Consider the following 13,090-nt stretch of genomic DNA (forward strand, 5'->3'; position numbering starts at 1 on the left):
TTGAAGAGGGCCAAAGAGGCGGTCTGCTTGACATGTATGGGCAGTCTATTCCAGAGTCTGGGCAGTCTGAGTCAGGAACCTATCCCTCCAGCATTTGTTTATTGTGATGACAAGGTTTAGATCCCTGGAGCTTGTAGCTCTGAGGGATTGGGATTTCTTTGTGTAGCATGTCCCAGAATGGGTACATGTTTTTTCCCAAACGGAATAACTATACATTTCTTGGCACTGAGTTTGAGCCCATGGCTTTGGCACCAAGCATCTGTTTCTGTAAGGCCCTTTTCTAGAGTATCCACAACATTTGGGGATTCAATAATGGCTCCCAGTTTGCAGTCATCTGTGAACTTTGTTAGCCAGAATCCCTAAGTGTTGGCCTGCACTTCAGAGAAGTAGATGACAAACAAGAGTGGTCCCAGGACTGACCACTGAGGTACTCTGACTTGTCAGAAGCTGGATTTGGAGTGGGCTACTTTTACAGCGTGGGTTCTGTCAGTAAGCCATTTGACAACCCATCGAGTGACACAGGGATTAATGCCCAGCTTAGTAAGCATTCATACACATACACTCACACAAACACACACTTGCCATTTGCTTCCATTCTCACACACACACACACACACTTGCCCCTTGCTTGCATTCACACACACACACACACACACTTGCCCCTTGCTTGTATTCATACACACACACACACGCACACTTGCCCCTTGCTTGTATTCTCACACACACACACACACACACACTTGCCCCTTGCTTGTATTCACACACACACACACACACACACACACACACACACACACTTTCCCCTTGCTTGTATTCACACACACTTGCCCCTTGCTTGTATTCACACACACACACACACACACACACACACACAAACACACACTCCTAGCTTGCATAGACACACACTGCCCTTGCTTGCATACACACACACTCACACAGAGCCCTTGCTTGCATACACACACACACACACACACTTGCCCCTTGCTTGCATTCACACACACGCACTTGCCCCTTAATTGCATTCACACACAAACACACACTTGCCCCTTGCTTGCACTCTCACACACACACACACACACACACACACACACACACACACACACACTTGCCCCTTGCTTACATTCACACACACACACACACGCTTGCCCCTTGCATTCACGCACACACACACACACTTGCCCCTTGCTTGCATTCACGCACACACACACACTTGCCCCTTGCTTGCATTCACGCACACACACACTTGCCCCTTGCTTGCATTCACGCACACACACACTTGCCCCTTGCTTGCATTCACGCACACACACACTTGCCCCTTGCTTGCATTCTCACACACACACTTGCCCCTTGCTTGCATTCTCACACACACACACACACACTTGCCCCTTGGTTGCATTCACACACACACACACACACTTGCCCCTTGCATTCACACACACACACATTTGCCCCTTGCTTGCATTCACACATGGACACACACCACACACACACACACACTTGCCCCTTGCTTGCATTCTGACACACACACACACACACACACACACACACACACACACACACACACACACACACTTGTCCCTTGCTTGCATTCTGACACACACACACACACACACTTGCCCCTTGCTTGCATTCACACACACACTTGCCCCTTGCTTGCATACACACACACACACACACACACACGTTTGCCCCTTGCTTGCACACACACACACACACACACACACACACACACTTGCCCCTTGCTTACATTCACACACACACACACACACACACACACACTTGCTTGCATTCATGCACACACACACACACACACTTGCCCCTTGCTTGCGTTCACGCACACACCTGCCCCTTGCTTGCATTCTCACACACACACACACACACACACACACACACTTGCCCCTTGCTTGCATTCACACACACACAGCCCTTGCTTGCATTCTCACACACACACACACACACACACACACACACACTTGCCTCTTGCTTGCATTCACACACACACACACACACACACACACACACACACACACACACACACACACACACACACACACACACTTGCCCTTGCTTGCATTCACACACACACCTGCCCCTTGCTTGCATTCACACACACACACACACACACACACACACACACACACACTTGCCTCTTGCTTGCATTCACACACACACACACACACACACACACACACACACACACTTGCCCCTTGCTTGCATTCACACACACACACACACACTTGCCCCTTGCTTGCATTCACATACACACACACGCACTTGTGGCTTTAAAACACAAGAACAAGTATGACGGTCATAGTCCATGATACCTCACTGGACTATATGAAGAGGGACATAGAGCTCTCTGAATACATGTGTCCCAGGTGGGTATGAATCTAGCCTTGAGTTGCATCCTGCCTTCAGCAATGATTATACGACAGGACCAGCAAAAATTGCCTACTTCAACAAATGGCTTAGTTTCTGGTGTCACAACAAGGGGATTCAATCTCTGACAGCTTGGGTAGACATAACCGACAAGCCACTATGCTTTTCAAGAGATGGTTTGCACTTATCACCGCTTGGCTTCTGAATATTGACAAAAACTTTGTCATAGTGCCTTTTTTAGGATATGCCAAGTTAAGCCCGCCAACATAATAAAAATCAGTCAGAAATACCTAAAGGTGCTGCTTCTCAATGCTAGTAGTTTAAATATAAAAAAATTATTACCTGGAAGCACTCCTTACCCTAGAAAATTCACACACATATATGCAGTCACAGAAACAGTTCAGAACCGTAGTAATCACTCTGGCTATTAAAAGTCTACAGTGTCTTTCATACATTTTGATCCCCCCTCAGCTCTGAATAAAACATAAGGAGGAGGTGTTTCAATGTTTTTAAAGCACTAATACAATGCTATACTGGTCCAAAAACATGACTGAATTGAGCTGCTGCTTGCCCAACTAACCACAGGTGTGAACCCCCATCATATCCTTGCATAACAGTGGAACTAAAAATAGACACAGGAATGTTTAGAGGAGATGCATTAAACACGTTATAAAGCTAAACAAGGAGCAAGATTAAACCATACAGCCCTGAAATCAAGTTAGTATCTAATCATACTGCCTATGCTGATAAAGCAATTTCAATGTCCATAACTGAAAAATCTGGCAAGGTACAATTAACACCACTAAAGCTACTGATGTGTTACAGTAAGACAATCTAGCAGACCTGAGCGAACGGTCAGTTTGTACAAGACCAGTGTTATTGCAAAATATCAATGCTAATAATACATAGAAGTGGAAACAAATGCTTGCAGCTGATGAAATTATATAGTATTCTCCATTCATAAAGAATGCTCCTGCTACGCTGACTCAACAGAAAGTACAGTTGTGTACCTACCATAAATGTAGATGTTAGAGTGTATTCACTGCTGCAGTCATTACTCTTGGGTTATCCTGCTGGCAGGCTACCCGCAGTCATCCTGAATTGCAAAGTCTTGGTCCAGCGTCAGTTGCTGTCACCTCTTCCCTGACGTCAGTGCACCAGGGGTATAAAAGATGCAGCCAACGCCATTTTCTTCAGTTTTTCTTGCCCCAGTTGTCAGGTGCCCCCAAAAGGGTAGGCTAAAAATTATGCCAATAAACATGCATGCACTAAGGTAATCATTTCCTTCATCTACAAGCAAATACACCACATAGGTTGTATAGAATAGAGAAGTACAGATAAGACCCAGCAAAACAAAGGGGGATGGTGGGAGGGTAACCTGGACTGCAACAGTGAATACACTCGAACATCTACATTTATGGTAGGTACACAACTGCACAATGTTAATCGTGTTTCACTGTTGCAGTCATTACTCTTGGGTAGAATCCCAAAGCGGAGGATGGGTGGCTGAGGCTAAATAGGATTAGGAGAGGCTATGAGGCCCTGCAGAACTGCAGTGGCAAAGCCTGATCTGGATTTAGAGTAGAGAGGTAAGTGGTAGTTCATAGGTTCACAGGTTCATACTAGGCTATCTGCCCAAGGGCATTTATAAGCCTAGCCCATAGTTATTTGGCTTTCGCCACCCCTTTAGTTTGAATAAAACTATGCCTATTATTTTGCTGTGCCTCTGTCAAGCAGTGACACTGAAGTAATCCCTGGGGTATATCTGCGATCCCCCATCCATTGGTCAAGATTCCTCTTGAACAAGGCCAGCGAGATGCTCTGCCTCACATGTACCGGGATTTTGTTCCACAGCATAGGGAGTCTCTGGGTGATGAATCTGTCCCTCCAGCACGTTCTATTAATAACCGTGTCAAGGTTTAACTCTCCCGCCCTTGTGGTTCTGAGGGATCTAGATTTTTTGAGGTGAAGCATATTCATCAAATCAGGGTTTGACATGGCCTTATATGTCAGGCACAGGTCACCTCTGAGCAAGCGGTATGAGACTGAGTAGAGCTGGAGTTCTTTCAGTCGGGCAGCATAAGACATATTTTTGAGACCCTTTATCCTTTTGGTGAGGAACTTTTGGGGCCTTTCCAGCTGCTGCAGGTGTCGGGTCAGATACATTCCGAATGGGGCATTGTACTCAATCATAGGTCTAATGAGTGATGAGTACAGGGGGACGATGACCTCCCTTGATCTAGATGTGAATCCTTCATGATCAGGTGGGCAATGTAAAAGGTTTTCCTAACTACTTTAGCAACATGAGTGTCAAACGAAAGGCTACTGTCAACCTGGGTCCCCAGATCTCTGATGACTTCTTCTGTGCTCAGTGGATTGCCACCTATATGGCAGCTAGGGGTAACCTTGTTTTCCGAAGGGTATGACTATGCATTTCTTGGCATTTAACTTAGGCCATGGCTCTGGCACCAGTTATCCGTTTCTGTGAGGCCCTTCTGAAGGATATCTGTGTCAGATGTGTTTTCGACTATGGCACCCAGTTTGCAGTCATCTGCAAACTTTGTCAGCCATAACCCTCCTGTGTTTGCTTGTACTTCAGAAAAGTAGATGCAACAAGAGTGGACCCAGGACTGAGCCCTGTGGGACACCACTTGTGACAGGCTTTGAGTCTGACATGGCTCCAGCAACTCTGACCCTGTGGGTTCTGTCACTTAGCCAGTTTGCAACCCATCTTGTGATGTATGGGTTTACATTCAAGCTGATGAGTTTTTCGATGATACCTGAGTGGGGTATTGTGTCAAGGCCTTTGCCAGGTCAAGGTAGGCTGTATGGACTGCCTTTCCTCATCAATGGCCTTGGTGACTGTCTCAAAAGTCAACCAAGTTTAAAAGGCATGATCTGCCTTTGACAAAGCCAAACTGGGTTGGATCCAAAGTCTGCAAGTTCCTATGTCTTTATTTATGAGTTCCATTGTGATACTCTGTATGGCTTTACAGATAAGGCTTGTCAAGCTAATGGGACGGTAATTTCCAGGGTCGGTGGAGGCACTGCCCTTCTGAAGTGGGACCACAGTCGCCGCGCCACTCCTTGGGTACGTATCCTGAGGTGAGGCTAAGATTAAACAGCTGTCCTAACTGCGGTTTAATTCTTCATTGAGTTCATGGAGCACACAGCCGGGGACACCATCCGTCCCATGGATGCTGTGTTTTTGCTTTGAGAGAGCAGTTCTCACCTGGGCGTTGGAGATGTTTGGGGGCTACAATCCTCTGGTATAGATATCTCTCCTTTTGGGGGGGGGGGAGTTTGCACTAAACCTGTCAGCCAGTATGTTGGCAATGTGTGTAGGTTCAGTAATCTTCACATCATTTTGAACTAATTCTGAGCATATCTGGGAGTTTCCTCCTAGGTTTCTAACATAGCTAAAAAAGGCCTTATGATTGTCTTTTGAGTCCTTGGCGATTTTTCTCTCAAAATTTGCCTTGGATGATTTTATGAGACCTCTTAGTTTTTTACTTATAATGATCAAAGGTGTCTTACCTTTCAAGGATTTTGCTCTATCTTGTAGTAGCTTCCTCCTTTTGTTGTAGAGCTTGTTTATGGCTGGGGTCCACCAGACTGGACGCTTGCCTTTGGTACAAAGAGTCTTAGTTTTGTTTGGGATTGCCTGATCCATGCAGTCCTATAGGTGCTGGTAGAAGGCATTTGTAAGTGATTCAGCGGTTTGAGTAATGTTTACCACTGGCTCAGGGGCCTTAAAGGAGACCACACTAGTTTTTAGAAGTGTGAAGTCGGCTTTTGAGAAGTTTTTCACTGTGGTCTTTTTATTTCAGGTGGGGCGGGATGAGGACCTCCAGCGAGATTAGTTTATGATCTGATCTCACCAGTGAGGGGTATACTTCCGGTGTTGAACATTGTGATCCCATGTTCGTGATGATGAGATCAAGTATGTTTTCTCCTCTTGTGGGGATGGTGACTAGTTGTTCCATGGCATTTGAGTTTATGAACTCCAGGAACCTTTGGGCTAGAGTGTTTGGGCTTGAGTAGTGTTCCCAGTCTATATTAGGGTAGTTGAAGTCACCTAGTATGATGGTGTTTGGAGATACATTTATCCCTCCATTGTTTTCAGGAAGGCCATGTGAGGTTCCTGAGTTTGAGAGGGTGGCCTGTAACATGCTACAAATTGCAGAGCAGTCTTGCCTATGGTTAATTGCACCTGGATGGTCTCCGATGCATCGTGCGTTGCCACCAACCTTGAGGTGTGGGTGTCCTTTATGAATATGGACACCCCTCCTTTCTTGGTGTTGTCCGGATTTTGGGGCGAACGCATGATATGAGGTGAAACCTGCTAGTGCTGGGGTGCTCTTAGGAGCCTTGAACCAGGTTTCTGTCACAGCACAGACATCGATGTTCTCCATACTGAGAAGGGCCTCAGTGCGTGCATCTTGAGATTGAGACTTCTGGCATTGAGCAGCATTACCCTTAGTTTTTTTACTTTTTGTGTTCTAGGGTGGTAGGTTTAGAATTTGAGCCTTGCCTAAAAAGGCACTATGGGGTGGCAAGAGCCTTTGCCAATATCCGGAAGCCTAGGGTGACAGGTGCAAGCCGCCCTCATGGGCAGCGTGGCTTGTCCAGCATGTCATCCCAGGCAGACAGACATTGATCCTTTGAATGACACCAGAATTTAAGCCAATTATTAAAGCTGATCATCTTATCACTGTATTGTGGCATCATTCTAGGTGAAGGTAGGATACTGCTCAAGGTCAAGGTCATACCTGCCTGGGCTACATAATCAGAGAGCTCCTCAATGTCTCTTTTCATATAGTCCAAGGAGGTACGTCTCAGGTCGTTGACACCAGCGTGGACAATGACTGAGTCGTACTTGTACCTGCTGTTGAGAGACCTGAGTGCTTGTGTTATGCAGCGGATTCTAGCGCCCGACAGGCAGCTTACTGTGACCTTCTCCTTACTCAGTCTGGTGAGCGGGACGTCAGTGTGTCTGACTATGGAGTCACCTATGACAAGTATGTTTGGTGTTGTATTTGGCCTTAAGGGCAGTGACTGCTTTGCACACTGATTTTGTTGTTTATGTGTTGTTTGTGTGGTGTATTGAGTTTGCAGTTGCTTGGGTGTCTGCTTTAGAGGCCTCTGCTGTTTAGGTAAATTTTTACTCAGAGCCCGAGTATGTCTTAGTGTGTTTATGTGTTTGATTCAGTGGTGTGGTTGAGTTATGTGAGACTGGTATTGTGGTGTGTGTAGTTGCCTTCTCCTCCTGCCTGGTCTTGCCAGTCCTGAGTTGAGAGAGCTCAGCCTTCAGTCTGGCTAAATAGCTGCATCTCTCACAAGTGTTAGTGTTACGTGGGAGGAGGAGAGGGTTGTCCGTGTACATGAGGCAATTGTAACATTGTCTCAGAATTCCCAGATTCACCAAATGGGCAGGAGAGGACGCCAGCATCTGACCCTTCGACATGCTAGAAAGAATTATGAGTTGGTATGAGACAGAAAAGTAGTGGGCTTAGCAGGGAAGTGGGCACTCCTGGGGGGGTTTTGCTAGTGAGAGATTTGTATAATATAGGAGTGCTTGACCTGCAAAGAGAATGCTTATAAGACAAGGGATATGCTTATAAGACAAGTGCTGAGCTTTTTGAGAAGAAAAAGCTATTTGGAACAAGTGCTGCACTTTTTAGTGTAGGTGTAAACTGTTTAGGATCCTAACAGAGCAGTTCTAAGGGAAAAATTGAAGAACAGACTTTCTGGAGCCAGAAAGAGTTTAACCTTGTTTAACCGGTAGTGCTTTGTAAAGGTGTGCACCGAACTCCAAGTTGCAGCCTCTAAGATGTCTTTGGTTGGTACTCCTCTGAGGAAGGCTGCTGCTCTGGTTGAATGTGGCCTAATGTCCTTAGGCACTGATTTGCCATGTTGTGAATAGCAGAAATGAATGCAATGGCCTATCCATTTTGAAATGGTCTGTTTTGAGATAGCCTTTCCTTGTGATCCTGCAGCATATGCCACTAAAAGTTGCTCAGTCTTTCTGAAAGCTTTAGCTCTGTCCAAGTAGAAGCGTAGCTGTCTGTGTATGTCCAAAGAATGCAGAAGTCTCTCCCCCTTGTTCTGTGCTTTGGATAAAAGGTAGGCAAGTGAATGGTTTGGTTAAGGGCCACACTGGACACCACCTTAGGTATAAATCTCGGGTTTGTCCTCAGAGAAACCCTGTCTGGATGGAAAATGATAAAAGGTTCCACAGCCATAAGTGCCAGTAACTCCAAGACTCATCATGCAGAGGTTATTGCTAGGAGCAGAGCTCTTTTCCAGGATAAGAATTTTATATCAGCTGTTGAGGCTGGCTCAAAAGGAGGCAGTGTGAGTTTTTCCAAGACATAATTGAGGTCCCATGCAGGTATCGGTGCTCTCCTTGGAGGTCTTATGATTTTGGCCCCTCTGAGGTACTGCCTTATTAAATAATGAGAAAAGATAGGTGGTTATATATTGTAATGGGCTGAAATGGCAGAGGCATGGATCTTAATTGATGAAAAGGATAGGCCTCTGTCCAGCATCTCAGTTAAGTATTGTAAATTCTGAGGAATGTTTGGAACAAACGTGTCAATTCCTTGTGCCTGGTTCCAAGCACAGAATCTCTTGCATTTTTCTGCATAAGATTTTCTGGTACTGGGCCTCCTGGCCTCCAAAATAACACCCATCACAGCTTTGGAGAGAGGAGTGTTCTGAATGGCTACATTACCTGCCATGCTGCCAGATTTAAGGTCCTGAGTTGGCTGTGCAGGATCTGATTGTTTTGTTGGGTCAGTAAGTGAGAAATCTGAAGCAATGTCCTGGCTGGACCTTGAGACAAGTTCTTTAGGATTGGGTACCAGTGCTGGCGTGGCCAGTCTGGGGCAATCAGTATCATTTTTGGCTTCTCTTGTCTGACCTCTAGGAGTACCTTGGGGAGGAGAGGCAGTGGAGGAAAGGCATATACGGTTAGGTTTTTCCAGCTGAAGGGTAAGGCATCCACTTTCCATGTTTGCTTGTGATAAGTCCTTGTGCAGAATCTCTGTAGTTGGCAGTTGTGAGGGGAGGCAAATAGATATATGTCTGGGCATCCCCATTTCCTTGTTATCATGCTGAAGACTTGTGGATCCAGTTTCCACTCGTGGGGATCCATGAGGTTTCTGCTTAGTTCGTCTGCCAGAGTATTTATCTTTCCTGGCAGGAATTGTGCTTGCAGGTGAACTTGATAAGTCAATGCTGTGTCCCACAAAGTCATGGCTTGTCTGCAGAGGGGGTAGGAATGTGTGCCTCCCTGCTTTTATGTACCTCATGACTGTAGTATTGTCCATCTTTATCAGCAGTTGTCCTGGATGAAGTAGATCCTTGAAAGCTGTCAGGGCATTTTGAACAGCTAGCATCTGTTTTTGATTGATATGAAGATGCATCTGGCTTGCGGGCCATGTGCCCTGAATACATTTTTCTGCCATGTGGGGCCCCCAGGCATAATTTGATGCATCCGTTGTTAGTGTCTGCCTGGCTGTGGGTAAAGTGAATGGCTGTCCCTTGTTGTGGTGACAGGCCTGTGCCCATCATCAAAACTCCTGTTGCAGGCAGGGAATGAGGGTAATTAATGTTTCCAGGCTGTGGCAATGTTGAGTCCAAACACTTTTTAGATACCATTGTAGTTTCCTCATATGCAGTCTGGCATATGGAATTAGCAGAATGCAGGATGCCATGAAGCCCAAAGGCTGCAGAATTTTTCTTGCAGATAACTGGGTCTTTGTTTTCAACATTTTGAAGAAGTCAGTTGCCTTTGTTTGTCTGGCGTGAGATAAGCCATCTGGGCAGTTGTATTTAAGCTTGCACCCAGGAATATTATCTCTTGAGAGGGTACTAGTTTTGATTTCTTTTCGTTTACTGTGTACCCTAGGCAAATTAGTAATCTTTTTACAAATGCCAGATGCTTTAGTAGAATGTCCTTGTTCTCTGCTTGAATAAGGCAGTCATCCAAGTAAGGATATATTTGAATTCCTCTTTGTCTGCAAAATGCAATTACTGGTGCCAGGCATTTTGTGAAGACCCTGGGCACAGTAGATAAGCCAAAGGGCAGTGCAGAGAATTGGTAGTGCACTGAGCCAGCTATGAATCTGAGGTATCTTCTGCAGAATTGTCTGATTGGGACATGCAGGTATGCCTCTTTTAGGTCCAAAGTTACAAGCCAAGCCTTCTTGCCCAGCATGGGCAAAAGCTGCTGCAGAGTCAACATTTTGAATTTTGGAATGTCCAGAAATGTGTTTAGAATAGACAGGTCCAGTATTGGTCTCCAGGCTTTGTCCTTTCTGGGTACCAAGAGAAGTCTCAAATAAAATCCTTGCCCCTGCTCTTGCTGTGGTACTCCCTGAATGGCCCTCATGTCCATGAGGGATGAAACTTGCTTTTGTGCCTCTGCCCATTGATTGTGTGGCAGGTCTGGCATACCTTTTGCCCTTGGCAGGGTGTGAAAGTGGAACCTGTAGCCCTGAGACACTATATTCAAGACCCATTTGTCCTGGGTGATTATGTGCCAATTTTGTGAAAAAAGTGCTAGTTTTCCCCCTAAGGGGGCTGCCAAAAGATAAGTGCTTGGTGCTGGCAGAGGAAAGTCATTGGGACTGTTTCCTGTATGGCTGTGATTTGTCTTCTCCGCTTTTGGAGGTAGAAGCACCCCATTGTTTAGGCCTGTATGAACCTTGAGGCTGGGGTCTGCCTCTGGGGCATCTGTATCTGCCTCTTTGTGGCCTGTCTGACACTGGAAAGGACCAGTTATTTGTGGGCCAGTTCCTGCTAAATCTAGGTGGCTGCACCTGTAAGAAATCCTTAACTGTCTGCATAGATTTTGCTTTGTCCTCCATTTTCTTCAACACCTCTTCTGCTTTAACACCAAACAAAGTATCATGCTGTAATGGAGCATCTAATAATTTTGCTTTAACATGATCAGGCAGATTCTGTTCCTTTAACCAAGCATGGCTCCTAATGACAGAACCCGTAACAGCAGCCCTGCAAGAGGCCTCCAGAGAATCAAAACCACATTGCAAAGTATGCCTTCCCACTTGTTCAGTTGCATGCAATCAATCCTGCATTTCCTTGTTTTCTGCACATTCAGAATTTGTTAATATTTTCCTTTTAAGCAGTGACATTAAGTATTGCTGATATTTAAGCATATGAAATTGACAATTTAAAGCCCTCACAGCCAAGGTAGCAGAAGTGTAAACCTTTTTCCCCCATCTGTCCAGTGCCCTTGAATCCCTATCAGAGGGGATAGGGTTTTTTGCAGTGGAAGCCTTGACCCCTTTGGGACCCTGAGAAATAGTTTCTGGGTCAGCAGCAGGGTTTTTATTTATGTGAATCTTGAACCCTGTAGTATCTGTCTGGCTTAACAGGTGCAGTGGTAAAGAGTCAGGAGGGGTAGAGAGTCAGGAGACAGGCTGGACTCTGAAAATACATCATCTACAATGTCTAAAACAGGGGGGATAGCAAGAGGCCTGTGCTGAGGTAGTAAAAGAAAGTCTCTGAGCCTTTTCTTAGATTCTGAGTAGTCTTGGCTCTCCCAGTGGAAGTGCTCCCTCATGGTATGCAGGGTTTCCCCAAAAGAATAATCCTCAGGAGGAGAGGCTGAAGGGATAGATTCTTCAGCAGCAGAGTCCTCATAGGGAGGAAGAGAGCATTCCTGTTCAGAAGAGGGGTAAGAGGAAATGGAAACCTGATCTGAAGATTCATATTCTGTCTCTTGCCTAGGCCTCTTATCAGGAGGGGGATGGGAACCCCTGATCAAAGTAATTAGGTCTTCGGCCATTTTGAGCAGCTGTTTTTTAGGCATGGAGGCCTGTCATTGGGCTTGCTGCACTTGTTTCTTTGTCTTTAGTGGTGCTTTAGTCTTTGCCTTTGAAGCTGTAGTCGGTTTTACATACAACTGTGTAGGCCTGAAAACACCCTCAAAAGCCGATGCCTGCTCAGCGGCTCTGGACCCATCTGAGGGAATATTTTCCAAGTGTCCAATACCTTGAGTTTCCAGTGGCCTAGTCTGCTCCATGTGGGAGTCGGAAGCGGCCTGCGGCTCTGAGGTAGCGTGTGTCAGGGGCTGCGAAAGCGCCTCACTGAGAACCGGCGACTGGCTTAGAAGAAGCCTTGTCGTCAGTTTTGGACCTCAGATGCCTGTCCTTTTCCATGCTTTTCTTGTGAATTGTGGTAGTCTGATGGCTATCTGACGACATTGTGTAATTAAATCTTCGGCCAAAGTAATGAAATGCAAAATCGTACCGATGCTTAATAGTGCGTTGGTTAAATCTAGCACAAAACCTGCAATTAGCAACGTCATGATCAGGGCCTAGGCAGGGAATACAATAAGAATGAAAGTCCTTATGAGGTATTTGCTTCCCACAAGTAATACAATTATTAACTTTTTCTGACATCGGTTTGGAGCAAGAAAAAAGTTTCCCCAATGGGCTACTTAGCTTTAAATGAAGACTTCGGATCTGAAATTCGAACACGAAAATCTCAGGAGTCGGTCGACTGGCACTTGCAAACTGCTTCTGCTTCGGGCACTGCGCGGCAAGGAATACTGGAGAAAATGGCGTCAGCTGCATCTTTTATACCCCTGGCGTACTGACGTCAGGGAAGAGGCGACAGCAACCAACGCCGGACCAAGACTTTGGAATTCAGGCCGACTGCGGGTAGCCTGCCAGCAGGA

General features: G+C 45.9%; 1 protein-coding gene across 5 annotated transcripts in view; it reads right to left on the reverse strand.

Annotated features, from left to right (window-relative positions):
- Positions 1 to 13,090, reverse strand: part of RECQL5 (RecQ like helicase 5) — a 1,160,282-nt gene that overhangs the window by 667,758 nt on the left and 479,434 nt on the right. The gene's annotated exons all lie outside the window — the stretch shown is intronic.

This window comes from Protopterus annectens, chromosome 10.part0 (genome assembly GCF_019279795.1).
Source record: "Protopterus annectens isolate FY-2018-M chromosome 10.part0, PAN1.0, whole genome shotgun sequence".
NCBI lineage: Eukaryota > Metazoa > Chordata > Ceratodontiformes > Protopteridae > Protopterus > Protopterus annectens.